At 37.1% G+C, this 16,252-nt stretch overlaps 1 pseudogene; it reads left to right on the forward strand.

Moving 5' to 3' along the window:
• Positions 1-279: 279 nt before the first annotated feature.
• On the forward strand, positions 280-15,983 carry LOC128235931 (uncharacterized; annotated as a pseudogene).
• Positions 15,984-16,252: the final 269 nt, after the last annotated feature.

Consider the following 16,252-nt stretch of genomic DNA (forward strand, 5'->3'; position numbering starts at 1 on the left):
CTACTTTCAAGGAATCAATTGTGGAATTTTTAACCCATTTCCAGAAAGTAATATACTTCCAATCTTCTTTTAACGGAAGCCCTGTTTATCTCCCTATATAAGCAACTTCGGCCTGAAATGGACTTGAAACGTCAAAAGCCTAATACTATAAGACGCAAATTTTATTCATGGGAATTCTGGGTCGAAAAGGTGCGTCCTATACACAATGATTTACAGTATTGTAGGTGTTAGTTGGCCAGGATGGGTTGAGACAGTGACAGGGAGGAGGAAACTGAGGGAATGGCACCAATACTGGAGACTGCTTCCATGGTGTCCAGTGGGGAGAAACAGGGTAAAGAGGTGTGTATTTTAGTTGTTAGTTGGGCAGGTTGGTTTGAGACAGTGACAGGGAGGAGGAAACTGAGGGAAAGACACCCATACTGGAGACTGCTTCCATGGTAAGTGGGGAGAAACAGGGTAAAGAGGTGTGTATTTTAGTTGTTAGTTGGGCAGGTTGGTTTGAGACAGTGACAGGGAGGAGGAAACTGAGGGAAAGACACCCATACTGGAGACTGCTTCCATGGTGTCCAGTGGGGAGGAACAGGGTAAAGAGGTGTGTATTTTAGTTGTTAGTTGGGCAGGTTGGTTTGAGACAGTGACAGGGAGGAGGAAACTGAGGGAAAGACCCACATACTGGAGACTGCTTCAATGGTAAGTGGGGAGAAACAGGGTAAAGAGGTGTGTATTTTAGTTGTTAGTTGGGCAGGATAGGTTGAGACAGTGACAGGGAGGGGGAAACTGATGGAAAGACCCACATACTGGAGACTGCTTCCATGGTAAGTGGGGAGAAACAGGGTAAAGAGGTGTGTAATTTAGTTGTTAGTTGGCCAGGATGGGTTGAGACAGTGACAGGGAGGAGGAAACTGAGGGAAAGACACCCATACTGGAGACTGCTTCCATGGTAAGTGGGGAGAAACAGGGTAAAGAGGTGTGTAATTTAGTTGTTAGTTGGGCAGGATAGGTTGAGACAGTGACAGGGAGGAGGAAACTGAGGGAAAGACCCACATACTGGAGACTGCTTCCATGGTAAGTTGGGAAAAAAGGGAATCAGAGGTTTGTATTATTAATTTATCCTGTCACTTGCATACAAATCAGTCCAATAACAAGGTGCCGTGTAAATTTTAGTTTATTAGGATAGTAGACCACGTGATGTTTATCTACAGTCAGTAGGTCATGTGACCGTGAAAACAGACTTTCTTTCTATTCTGAAATGTGAGAGGAAAAGCACAAATAATGTTTCAGTATCTTAATAATAGTCTGCCAACAACCAATTTCAAGAATCACTTGCCTTAATAGAGTCCCATCACTCTGCATAAAAAAGACACTGGCAAAACAATCGATCAGAAAATCAACATGTGATGGGAAAATCTTACCCCAGGGGTTTCAATAAGACCCAAAATCAGGAATTTTTAGCTCACCTGTCACATAGTGACAATGTGAGCTTTTGTAATCACAATTTGTCCGTCGTCCGTCCGTCCGTCCGTCCGTCTGTCCGTCCGTAAACTTTTACTTTAAACAACATCTCCTCATAAACCGCTTAGCCAATTTCATCCAAACTTCACAGGAATGTTCCTTGGGTGGTCCCCTTTGAAAATTGTTCAAAAACTTGAATTCCATGCAGAACTCTGATTGCCATGGCACGGAAAGGAAAAACTTTAAAAATCTTCTTCTCCCAAACCACAAGGCTTAGGCCGTTGATACATTGTACGTAGGATCACCAAATGGTCCTCTACCAAGATTGTTCAAATTATGGCCCTTGGGTCAAAATTGGCCCCGCCCCGGGGGGGTCATGGGTTTTCTCTATATGTTTATAGTGAAAACTTAATAAATCTTCTCCTCTGAACTTACTTGGCCTAGAGCTTAGATATTTGGCATGATTCATCGTCTAGTGGACCTCTACAAAGTTTGCTCTATGGGGCCCTGGGGTCAAAATTTGCCCCGCCCCGGGGGGTCATGGGTATGCTCTATATGTTTATAGTGAAAACTTCAAAAATCTTCTCCTCTGAACTTACTTGGACTAGAGCTTAGATATTTGGCATGATTCATCGGCTGGTGGACCTTTACAAAGATTGTTCAAATTATGGCCTTGGTGTCAAAATTGGCCCCGCCCCGGGGGTCATGGGTTTTCTCTATATGTTTTTAGTGAAAACTTCAAAAATCTTCTCCTCTGAACTTACTTGGCCTAGAGCTTAGATATTTGGCATGATTCATCGTCTAGTGGACCTCTACAAAGTTTGTTCAAATTATGGCCCTGGGTCAAAATTGGCCCCGCCCCGGGGGTTCATGGGTTTTCTCTATATGTTTTTAGTGAAAACTTCAAAAATCTTCTACTCTGAACTTACTTGGACTAGAGCTTAGATATTTGGCATGATTCATCGTCTAGTGGACCTTTACAAAGATTGTTCAAATTATGGTCTTGGGGTCAAAATTGGCCCCGCCCCTGGGGGGTCATGGGTTTTCTCTTTATGTTTATAGTGAAAACTTCAAAAATCTTCTCCTTTGAACTTACTTGGCCTAGAGCTTAGATATTTGGCATGATTCATAGTCTAGTGGACCTCTACAAAGTTTGTTCAAATTATGGCCCTTGGGTCAAAATTGGCCCCGCCCGGGGGGGTCATGGGTTTTCTCTATATGTTTATAGTGAAAACTTCAAAAATCTTCTCCTCTAAACTTACTTGGACTAGAGCTTAGATATTTGGCATGATTCATCGTCTAGTGGACCTTTACAAAGATTGTTTAAGTTATGGCCTTGTGTTCAAGATTGGCCCCGCCCCGGGGGTCATGGGTTTTCTCTATATGTTTATAGTGAAAACTTCAAAAATCTTCTCCTTTGAACTTACTTGGCCTAGAGCTTAGATATTTGGCATGATTCATCGTCTAGTGGACCTCTACAAAGTTTGTTCAAAATATGGCCCTTGGGTCAAAATTGGCCCCGCCCCTGGGGGGTCATGGGTTTTCTCTATATGTTTATAGTGAAAACTTCAAAGATCTTCTCCTCTGAACTTACTTGGACTAGAGCTTAGATATTTGGCATGATTCATCGTCTAGTGGACCTCTACAAAGATTGTTCAAATTATGGCCCTGGGGTCAAAATTGGCCCCGCCCCTGGGGGGTCATGGGTTTTCTCTATATGTTTATAGTGAAAACTTCAAAAATCATCTCCTCTGAACTTACGTTGCTTAGAGCTTAGATATTTGGCATGATTCATCGTTTAGTGGACCTCTACAAAGATTGTTCAAATTATGGCCTTGGGGTCAAAATTGGCCCCGCCCCGGGGGGTTAGGGTATTCTCAATATGTTTATAGTTAAAACTTAAAAAATCTTCTCCTCTGAACTTACTTGGACTAGAGCTTAGATATTTGGCATGATTCATCGTCTAGTGGACCTCTACAAAGATTGTTCAAATTATGGCCTTGGGGTCAAAATTGGCCCCGCCCCCTGGGGGGTCATGGGTTTTCTCTATATGTTTATAGTGAAAACTTCAAAAATCATCTCCTCTGAACTTACGTTGCTTAGAGCTTAGATATTTGGCATGATTCATCGTTTAGTGGACCTCTACAAAGATTGTTCAAATTATGGCCTTGGGGTCAAAATTGGCCCCGCCCCCTTGGGGGGTCATGGGTTTTCTCTATATGTTTATAGTTAAAACTTCAAAAATCTTCTGCTCTGAACTTACTTGGACTAGAGCTTAGATATTTGGCATGATTCATCGTCTAGTGGACCTCTACAAAGATTGTTCAAATTATGGCCTTGGGGTCAAAATTGGCCCCGCCCCCTTGGGGGGTCATGGGTTTTCTCTATATGTTTATAGTGAAAACTTCAAAAATCATCTCCTCTGAACTTACGTTGCTTAGAGCTTAGATATTTGGCATGATTCATCGTCTAGTGGACCTCTACAAAGTTTGTTCAAATTATGGCCCTGGGGTCAAAATTGGCCACACCCCGGGGCTGATGGGTTTTCTCTATATGTGTTATAGTGAAAACTTAAAAAATCTTCTCCGAACTCACAAAGACAAGTAACGTCTTAATTTAAACTGGATAACATATTTAGTACACATACCAATTTTCAATATGGGCCACATACAACAATTAATAACAAATATATATATATAGATATACACGTAAAATCAAGTAGTGACAAGAGCTTAGATATTTGGCATGATATATCATCTAGTTGGCTTGTACCAATATTGTTCAATCTTTGGCCCTGGGGTCAAAAAATGGCCCCAACCGGGCGGTCATGGGTTTCCTTATTAGCTCACCTGTCACATAGTGACAAGGTGAGCTTTTTTGATCACAATTTGTCTGGCGTCCGTCCGGCGTCTGTCCGCCCGCCCGTCCGTAAACTTTTACTTTAAACGACATCTCCTCATAAACCGCTTAGCCAATTTCATCCAAACTTCACAGGTGGTCCCCTTTGAAAATTGTTCAAAGAATTGAATTCCATGCAGAACTCTGGTTGCCATGGCAACGGAAAGGAAAAACTTTAAAAATCTTCTTCTCCAAAACCACAAGGCCTAGAGCCTTAATATTTGGTATATAGCATCATCTAGTGGTCCTCTACCAAAATTGTTAAAACTATCCCCCTGGGGTCAAAAATGGCCCCACCCCGGGGGTCACTTGTTTTACATAGACTTATATAGGGAAAAATTTAAAAATCTTCTTCTCAAAAACCACAAGGCCTAGAACCTTGAAAATTGGTATGTGTCATCATGTAGTGGTTCTCTACAAAATTTGTTCAAATTATTCTCCTGGGGTCAAAAATGGCCCCGCCCCAGGGGTCACTAGTTTTATTACATAGTGTTATATAGTAAATCTTTAAAAATCTTCTTCTCCGAAACTGTAAGGCCCAGGGCTTAGATATTTAGTATACAGCATCATCTAGTGGACCTCTACCAGATTTGTTCAAATTATTGCCACAGGGTCAAAATTGACCCCGCCTAGGGGGTCCTTGTTTTTACGTAGTGTTATATAGTAAATCTTTAAAAATATTCTTCTCCAGAACCGTAAGGCCAGGAGCTTAGATATTTGGTATACAACATCATCTTGTGGACCTCTATCAAAGTTGTTCAAATTATTGCCACAGGGTCAAAATTGGCCCCGCCCTGAAAGTTATTTGTTTTTATATAGTCTTATATGATAAAACTTTAAAAATCCTCTTCTCCAAAATATAAGACCTAGAGCTTTCATATTTGGTATATAGTGTTACCTAGTGGACCTACACCAAAGGTAATCAAATTATTGTCCCGGGGTCAAATTCAAGCCTTGCTCAGGGGTCATTTGTTTTTACATTGTCTTGTCACTTAAACATCTTTTCCTCTGAAAGTAAAGGTCAGAATGACTCCATACTTGATATGTAGCATCCTTACATGGTCCTCTCTCAACTTTGTTCAAATGGTTTTGTTTGGCCCCTTTTAGGAGTCACCAGAGCAAAAAATAGAAAAACCTTTAAACAACTTGATCTTATTAACTGCTTGATGGATCTTCAAGTCTGAAGCATCCTAGCATGGGCCTCTGTCAGGTCTTTTCAAATAATTTTGTTTGGCCCCTTTTAAGGGCCACCAGAGCTAAAATTAGTAAAAAAAAACTTAACATTTTCTTCGCATGAACCCCTTGATAGATCTTCAGCAAATTTGGTTTGAAGTGTCCTTGCATGGACCTCTCTTAAATTTGTTCACATAATTTGGTTTGGCCCGGTTGCCATGGCAAAATGTCAACAATTGGTTATAATCATCTTTTTCTCCTAAACCGCTTTGACAATTTTGATGAAACTTCATAGGAATGATCCTTGGTTGGTGCTTTTTCAAAATTGTTCAAAGAAATTAATTCCATGTAGAACTCTGGTTGACATGGCAACCTAAAGGAAAAGTGTCAACAATTGGTTATAATCATCTTCTTCTCCTAAACCCCTTGGACAATTTTGATGAAACTTCATAGGAATGCTCCTTGGTTGGTGCTTTTTCAAAATTGTTCAAAAAAATTAATTCCATGCAGAACTCTGGTTGTCATGGCAACCTGAAGGAAAATATAGGCTGTCGTGTCCGCGCTGTGACTTTCTCTTATATGGACAGATTTTAAAATGACTTGCCATATGTTTTCGACATACCAAGACAATGTGTCGTGTGAAAGACCCATGTCCCTACCTCTAAGGTGAAAGATACACTAAGTGTTTATTCACAATGGAATCTGAATATGAGGACATAAAGAGTGTTGGCTGTCATTTAGTATGATTGGGTTTTTTTCTATGCTCAGAGGCAATTTAATATAACTTGCAATATGTATTTGACACATAAAGGCAAGATCAACTTTTTATGTACTTGTTCATAGATCAATGTCACATTGGGGGGCATTTGTCACATACTTTGACAGCTCTTTTTTAATATTCTTTGAGAAACAAGCTATGTTAAACTCTTTTACTCAGGTGAGCGATTTAGGGCCATCATGGCCCTCTTGTTTAAAATTCCAGCTCTGATTTTCAGGAATTTTTAGGAATTTTCATAGAATAGCGCATTTGATGCACAACTCAAAATGTTTGTTTTCATGTTTATTGTTTATATTCAACCATAACAAGAGTCTAGTATAGGGTAGCATGGGAATGCGAGTGGGAGGGGTCGACCCCTGTCACAAGGGGGGGGGGGGGTTGTGGGGTTTTCTTGTAGAACGTTTTGTTTTCATACTTAATTTTAACCATTTTCCATGATTTTCTGACTTGTACAAAATGTTGTGGCTTTTTCACAAATTTTAGAAGGGTGTGTTTAAATATCGAAATTAAAATTCGTCTTTTTGTCTGTGGTAAAATGACTACTTGTCTGGATTCTTCTTTAGTGCAATGTCTTATTTTTCTCCTAAAATTCATGTAAAATAAAAAAAACCCAGACAGTTAAGCATTTGAAACAATTATACTGGCCTAAATACACAAAAAAAATATGTAGGGGACGAATATCATTTGGTACGATCGGGATTGGGTACGTTCAGCCTGGCTTTTATTCAATTGTCTTTGGTAAAGTTATGCTTAATATGTTGATGTTTAGAATAAAACGACAATGAAAATCACTGCCCTTGCTTAAAGAAACACTTATACAGCATAGAACATTGATAAAATAACTCCGACAATCGTTCCGACAAAATGGCGGTTTCGGCAAATTTTGACAAGATCGTAGACGTGATAGATAAACGTGACATAAGCATCAAAATATTTTTTGGGGGTTACAAAGAAATGTTCATCATGAATATTTTACAAATACCCTTTCAAAACATTTAGTGATAAATTGATGTATTTGATTGTGTTAGCACCAGCTTTCCTATGTCTACAAATCGGCAGTGACCGTCTGCTTTAAGTCAACAATATTTAAAATAGCGAGTCTCGTCTGTACAATACAATTATTTTACAAGGTTTAATAGTGTTTGACAACATTTTTCAACATCCCTTCGCATTTTCTACAGCATTTTACGAACTTTCATCTTTGAATAAACAAGTTCTCATTGCATATTATGATTGGCTGACATTCAATAGCTCCGCCTCCTGGCGATGTTTCACTAATTGGCTCTTTCTAATTAACGGATTAGAAGATGGCCGTTTATGAATACACAGGTCGTCTGCTCATTACAAACAATAAGCTGTCATAAATTATGACACATACAAGGCATATGGGAAGATGAAAGGGCAGTATGGCATATTTTAAGCAGTCAATGGTGCACAGCATATGAAAAAGTCTGGTCTCATTAAAAGAGGTGTACAAGACTATTAAAAGGAATTTTCAAAACGCCCGGGGTCAAATTCTGGGAAGTTTTTGGCGATTTTCCGGTCGTATAAAACGTCTACGTCCACTTATTGAAACCCCTGTTACCCCACCCGCAAATGCTGGAAACTGTGCAGCATTCAACAATAGTTAATTCCATTTCTGTGGTGAATGACAAAATTTCACTTACAACAGAAATGAATGATCTCTTTGCCGGTGCAGTTCTGAACATTCAACACTATTAACATGAATTAAATCCATTTAGCATATGGCGATTGTTTGTAAACACTCGTGATCTTGAACCATGACTGCTTCCGCTGTAAGTTGGGAGACATTTGATACTGGTGGGGTTGAGTAGGGGTGCGGGGTGAATTGTAGTTGACATAAGGCCAGGTGGTGTAGGTGAAATTTTTATTTTTATTTTAAGCACACCTGAGCACAAAGAACTCCACATAAGCTATTGAGAGGGAGATTGTCCATTGTGGTGTGTCTGTCCCTCTGTCAACTTTAAACAACTACTCCTAAACCACCGTGACAATTTCAACCAAACTTCTCAGGAATGTTCCTTGGTAGTCCTTTTCCAGATTCCCTCAATAAAAGTGGTTCCATACAGAACCATTGCAGCCAAAAGGAAAACATTGAAAATCTTCTCTTCAGAAACCTCGGGCCTGATTTCAACATAATTTCACAGAATTGTTAATTAGGTCATCCTGTTCCAGAATGTGTATGGGCATAATATCTCAAAAAGTTAATGCTTTGTAGCTGTTTAAACAAATACATATTTTACATGTTTTTATAAGCCCGATTAAAAAACATATAGTTTCACCTGCCATTTGCAGGCATGAGGCGTCTGGTAAGTTGTCCTATCAATTACTTAACAACCCTTTGTCCTGTCCTGTGAGAGCGATACAGGGACATCTTGGCCCTCTTGGTTTAAATATCAAGATGTTATAGCAATGTTGATCATAGCTTTTAATTGTTAAGTTTCCTACCAGGAAATGATTAAGCAACAACTTATAGCTCTCTGAGTGGAGGGTTACACTGAATTGAGCAAGGATACTGTAAAGAAAGTGTAAAAAAGTATATAATTCTTCTATACACTTGATCACTAGTGCGATATGCATGTGTGTACCAAAACCAAGAACTGTCATTCTGCTGATCATATTTGTTAAGTATGTCCATTTATGATTCAACTGTTGAACACAGATCAAGCTTATAGGTTAAAAATATGATGATATCTTGGGCATCTTCATTAACATACTGCCTTCCAAAATGATTTAAATAATGAAGTATTGAAATATATCTACTGTAGAAACATGTACCAGAGAGCTGTTCAGAGATTGGCACATTTCTACAAGACAGTTGAATAGAGCATTCGTGAATTATAAGGTCTTGTTGTAAGTAAAAACCTTTGTTACTTTCAAACAAAACAATGTTATTCATTGTTTTTATCCCCCGCCGAATTACGATCAAACAAAACAATATTATTCATTGTTTTTATCCCCCGCCGAATTGAAGGTTTCGGGAGGGGGATATTGTTTTGGCGTTGTCCTTTCATTCCGTCTGTCCATCTGTCCAGTACCATATCTTGGTAGAAATTGATCAGAAAATGTTCAAACTTGGTCAGAATGTTCCCCTTGACCAATTCTCGACCACCTGAAAAAAGTGGGTCACAGGGGTTCAAAAACTAGGTCACTAGGTCAAATCATGGAAAAATCTTTGGAACATACCAGAGGCATTATACATGGTCAAATATTCATGAAATTTAATCAGAATGTTTTCCTTGATGAACTCTTGGTCATAAATAAAACTGGGTCACATATGATCCAAAATTAGGTCACTAGGTCAAATCTTAGAAAATTCTTGTCCGGAACCATATCATGGTAATGATTGGTCAAGTTTTATTCAAAATTGGTCATGATGTATCCCCTGATGAAATATGGACCACTTGTAAAAGAGGGTCACATTGGGTCAAAATCTAGGTCACTAGGTCAAATCTTAGATTTTTTTGGTCCTGAATGGTAATGATTGGTCGGATTATGTTCAAACTTCGTCGTGATGTACCCCTTGATGAAATATGGACCACTTCTAAAAGTGGGGCACATGGGCTAAAAAACTAGGTCACTAGGTCAAATCTTAGAAAAATCTTTGAAACACATAAGAGGCATTATGTATTGTCTAATATTCATGAAACTTGATGAGAATGTTTTCCTTGATGAAATCTTGGACATGTTTTAAACTGGGTTACATGTGATAAAAATTAGGTCACTAGGTGAAATCTTTCAAAAATCTTGTCTGAAACTATTTTATGGTGGTGATTGGTCGGATTATTTTCAAACATGGTCAGAATGTTCTCTTGGGTTCATTTTCGACTGTGTTTTAAAAGTGGGTCATATGGGTCTAAAACAAGGTCAATAGGTAAAATCTTAGAAAAAATATTGGGAACACACACTAGAGGCAATCTAATATTCATGAAACTTAATCAGACTGTTTTCCTTGATTGTTGTTGAATAGTTCGAAACTGGGTCACATGGAGTAAGAAACCAGGTCAGTAGGTGAAATCTTTGAAAAATTGTGTCCCGAACCAAACATTGGTATTGAATAGTCAGTTATGTTCAAATATGGTCAGAATGTTTGCCTTAATGAAATCTTTCAAGAGTTTAAAAATGGTCACATGGGGTCTAAAACTAGGTCACTAGGTCATATTTTACAGAAATCTTGGGAACAATATAGAGGCAATACATCTGCTCTTATTTCCATGAGACTTAATCAGAATGTTTGCCTCGATGAAATCTTGGAATAGTTTGAAACCAGTAGGTCATGTGGGCTCAAAAATGAGGTCACTGGGTCAAATCTTAAATAAACATTGTGGACACTCTAGAGGCTATATTTTTTGCAATATATCTGGACCATTCTTCATGAAACTTGATCAGAATGTTTGCCTTGATGAAATCTAAGATTAGTTTGGAACAGGGTAACATGGAGTCATACATGCTACATTATATACAATATTTTTTTAGTTCAAACAGTTGCAATCAAACTCATATGTGGATGTGAACGCGATTTTGATCATTGTTGTGCTATTGTGAATAACGAGAAAAAGCGAGAATAAAATCGCGCACTCTTGTCCCGTGATGTTTCATGGTATTTTTGAGCTTAAAACTTAGTTATTTGTTGTCAACATAAAAAAACCACATCAATTTCGGCAATAAACCCTCTGCAACACTATTCGTTGACGTTTAGTTGATCATAACCTTTTAACGTGTGTTTAATTTACCGAAAGAGTTGGTCAGCTGTTCGGCTTTTGGACTTTGGTAACTTCGTTTGTATGACGGTAAGGTGCAAACATTTCTGGCCGATGATGTGAGGCGTTTTTGAAATAAAAACAGTATTATTTTATTTTTTTGAAATGAAAGGACATTGATCAGAATATGTTTATAACCGATATTTGTTCACATTCTGACGAACAGCGCAGTAACAGAGACACCGTTTCCCGGTTTATCACAAGGAACATCCGGTGTTAAACTTCAGCGTTTCTGGGTTCAAATTGTGGAATTACAAGTGGTAAGTGCAAATAAAATGTAATTTATTCATTAAATGATTATGTTTAATCAGTATAACACAATCTACAAGCTTCATAATGCAATTGGACAGTACTTTCACATGGCAATCAAAGTAATTGACAAAACCTGGAAGTGAATTCTGCGACACCTATTGGAAAATGTTTTTTTTTGTTGTTAGCAACCGATAATGACCGCCAAGGTTAAATGTTAAATAAACTATGAGTCAGTTCACGTTGTCACAGGCCTCGCGCGACGGTACCTTATGATATAGAATATTTTCAAAATGATGATCCAGATTTTGCAAATGTACTACATAAACTTGACAATCTTTATTTCAATGAACTTGTGCAGTCATCTCAAAGTCAAAATATAAAAGATTTAGATGAAAGGTCAATTTTATCATGTTTTATAAATAATGATGATTCTGATTGTGAAATAAACAATGAACAAGAGTCTGATAGTGAACATGATGTTTCTGAAACTAGTTTCAACGATGATGTACTTACTTTGTCAAATGATTATGATGGGTCTTCAAGCCCTGAAGATGTCAAAGAGATTCAAAATGTAAACAAACTGCGAGCAGAAACATGTGGATGTAAAGGATTATATAATGGGAAACCATGCTCGTCAGTAGTTGATTTTGAGAAACTATTAGCTTACAGACAAGACTGCATGGACCTTTCAAATGATGAAAGAGAACTTGTTATTAAGAGTCTTTTGCTTGCCCATAGAGTTACCACTGGCAACATATTGTCCAATAAGAAATCACAAAAGACCCGTGTGAAACCATCGCAGATGTATTATTTTATGGGACACACAATCTGTAAAACCACATTTATTTTTGCACATGCAACATCTTACTGCAGTTTGCAAAGAATGGCAAAATCACTGGATTCTGAGGGGATAAAGCCCAGAATTCATGGGAATAAGCACAAGGCCCCAGCTAACGCCCTTAGCTTTACAGACAGAAGCAGGTTGAAAACTTTTATTGAAAATTATGCAACAGACAATGCTTTGCCATTGCCAGGTCGGCTTCCTAATTGCCCAAATCACTGTTCTTTTATTGCCATCTGATGTTAACATTTCTGAAATTCATGAAATGTATCAGGAAAGTGCTGTTGAGACTGGCTATAGACAAGTGTGTCTTAAAACATTTCGAAACATTTGGAATGAACTTTGCCCTAACATAGCCTTGGCAAAGCCAACGACAGACCTTTGTTTTAAATGCCAAGACTTTGGTGTAAAATTGGGAAAGTCTGGTCAACTAAGTGATGAAGATAAAAATGAACTTGTGAGTACGAGGCTCATCTAAGCACTGCCAAAAAACAAAGAGAGCAGTACAGGGTCTTAACTGCTGCAAGCAAAGATGTTTATAGCAGTGAAATTCTTTCACAAGGTTAGAGTCATGCCAAAACCAAAATAAGATTTATATGTTAATATATTGATCAAAAACATTTGTTCTGAGTACACTTTTCTGTGCCACAATTAATTATTATTTACCCTAACACTTTCTGATACAGTGTATATTACTATCATTTGAAAGTTACTGAATAGCGGTCGGATCACCTGTTTTCATAAATTACAATACTATTTGATTTTTATTTAAATGCTATAATTATTGTCTTTGAAGTTGCTGAACCATGTAGCCAAGATGTGCACTACCACTACTCATGGGATTTTGCCCAGCAAGTCCACCATCCACATCATGCGCAACAAGTTGGGCCGATATATTTCGCCACCCAACGAAAGTGTCAAGTATTTCGCATGTGTGCCGAAGGTTAAGGTACATTTTTATGGTTAGATGTCACTCGGAATTAAACAAGGAGTAACAGAATACAGATCTTATACCAAATGTACCAGTAAAAATTGTCTTTCCAAGTCAGAATTAAATTTTTTGCTTGGATTTTTTTATGTTGTCAGCTTTGCATTCTTGTTCAAAAACTTTTACATTGGCCATACTTAGAAATCCTTTCAAAAGATTCAACTTAAACAAGTAAAACACTCTTGATCTTAGCTTTGGTTTTAAAAATAAATTCTAATTAAATAACATAGATCTGTAAAAGCTGTACAGCTATTCTGTTAGTGTCATTTTGGGTTGTCTACATTATCTTCTTGCTGACTATTTTAGTAACATTTTATTATTATTTGTGAAATCATTTAAAGGGGCTACCACTGTATGATTATATAGCGAAAAAAAAGAAAATTGTCGAAAACTGACATAAACTTGGTATTGATGAGTACAATGCATTGAAACTAACTAACTGAAGTACCACATAGTTTACAATTAATTTATTTTTCACAGTTTTTTCGTATTTTACCATTAAAAAAGATTACTAGGTATGGATATATACCTATATAGTAGAATTCATTCTTATGCATGATTGGCTTGTCGATGTTATCACATGATATTACCAAGTTAGGTATATAGCTTAAATGTTCCAAAGGTTTAGAGTAAGCCTTCGTAGCACAGTGGATACAACACTGGACTGCAAATTTGGCGACTACGGATCGAACATTAACATTTTGGTATTTTTTTTACAATTATGATATCAAAGAGTAAAACATTTTATTAAATAATTGTCCTGAGGTTTGTTACAGAAAATTTTGATTTTCAGATTTTCAGATTCAGATTTTGGTGCCAATCTGGTGTAAAGTCCCTTTAACAATAGTTAATATTTAATTATACAGAAAAGCAGACATTTTATCTGGTGGACGAGGCTGAATTGCCGGGTAGAGGAAGCGACAGTGTCGGCGGCATGGCCCGGTTGGTGAAAAACATGCTGAGGTATTTAGTGCTTCAAAACGATTACCCATTAAAATTATCTATAGAATAATTAATGAATTAAAGGTTCTAACAGCCTATGCAAACTTCATCCTTATTGCTGAGAAGAGATTATGAGAATCAATAGTGAATATAATAGATGATGAAACTTAACATATATTACACCATGAAACACATTCTTTCTCAGATTTTTTTTCCATTTCACATTCGATGATTGATAACAATTGGATATTTAGATTCAACTATGGCTTATGAAATGTGTCCCTTATTATAACATTGTACTGAATATAGCTTAAATATGAAAAAAGAATGTATTCCAGGTTTATTTCGATAATGCTGTCGGCCAAAACAAGAACCACACTGTGCTTTGGTATGCCATGTGGCGTGTTATGAAAGGTCAGTTTTCTATTCTGTTAATAATTGTTTGTCTGTTTTTTTAGGACTAATGCATTAAGCTGTCTTTTTAAAAACAATCACATCATTGATACCTGCGAGTGGTGCTCTAATTTAATAGAATGCTGAACTGGATGAAGTTAGAGCGTTATAAGTTGGCAGTAATTTGTTTGATATAAGGGATATGTCATAACTAAACAAACATATATGTAAACACTCCATTATTGTTAGATTTATATGTCTTGAAAATTTTATTATACCCTAGTTAAAACCATTTGCTTAGTTTTATTTTTTGTGAATATAGATAAGTTTTATATACACTAAACAGATCTTCCAACAATTTTCAGGACTGCATGAGAGTGTAACACTAAACACTATGTTGTCTGGGCACACCAAATTTGCTCCTTACTGTCACTTCGGCATCTGGAAGGTCAAGTGGCGATGCTGTAATGCCGAGAATCTTCAAGAAATTGCCCACACTGTATCCGCCTCTTCAAAGTCCGGCCACAACATCCCACAGCTGGTTAATGACCCTCAGCAGCAAGTCACATTTCACAGTTGGAAATCATTCCTAAATACATATTTCAAAACTCTAAAGAATATTACCAAATACCACCATTTCTATGTATCAAAATATAAACCAGGAGTTGTAGTTTGCAAAGAGTTTGTAGATTCCACAGAAATTGAAGTTAATCTTTTGAGGATGAATCCAGAATGTGGTATTTTGCCTGAACTAAAGCACGCACCATGCCTAGATGCTGCACGTCAACCTTCATGATTCTGTTGGTCCATTCTTTAGATCTGAGTCATCAAGATCTGCAGTATGCCCTAAACCAACTCTGTGTAAAGTCAAAGTTGATATTGCCAAAAATGACACACCAAAAGGCAGTAAACGCAAACATAGCCTTCTGTGTTAATTTAATGTGGACTGGTTAAATGTAGTGCTGCATAGATCTGTTTTTGTCAAACCAGTCTGGAAGTTTACTTATGTCATAAATGGCATTTTAAACAAGTGTAATAAATTGTAACATGACATTATAATAATGAATGGTGTTGAAAATGTGAATGCTTTGTAGTATCAATTAATGTGTTTAGCACTGTAAATACTCATATTAGTAGGATTGATATGAATATTATATCACAGGAGAGGAAATGCAAAATAACTTATTGGAATTGTTTACTCAGATTGTTATAGGCTTGCCAAGTCCCTTTATATTAGGTGGACAGAAAACACTTGTTTAATCAACTTTGTATTAAACAACTTGAGTAATATCCTCTACATCTAAAGACTAACACAATTAAGATATATGTATCTCTGCCATCTGAAACATGAGAAATAATATTTGCTTTTTTGTGTATTACTAATATCATTGGTTGCATTGCATTGTGCAAGTGTTTTTATTACAAAATCATTGCAAACTACAACTCTGTTTTTTTTGCAAATGAAAGAGACCATGCAGATTTTTCCTTAATCACTTGCTAGGCCTTTAGCATTACCGAAATGTGACTTGACAATTTAAGAAGATGCATTTTTTATAATTATTACTTCAGTTGAAAATAACATCTCGATGAATTAACTATTGTCATTTACTCATTTGTTGGTGAAATGTTGATTGTAGATCAAATGTTTGTGGCAAATGTGAAAAAATGATCAAAAAATGGCTTATCACATGTAACCATAGCAACAGACTGTTGTTTCCATAGTTCTTTTATGTCATTTTGTACATATAATGAGC

Source organism: Mya arenaria, chromosome 5, assembly GCF_026914265.1.
Source record: "Mya arenaria isolate MELC-2E11 chromosome 5, ASM2691426v1".
Lineage (NCBI taxonomy): Eukaryota > Metazoa > Mollusca > Bivalvia > Myida > Myidae > Mya > Mya arenaria.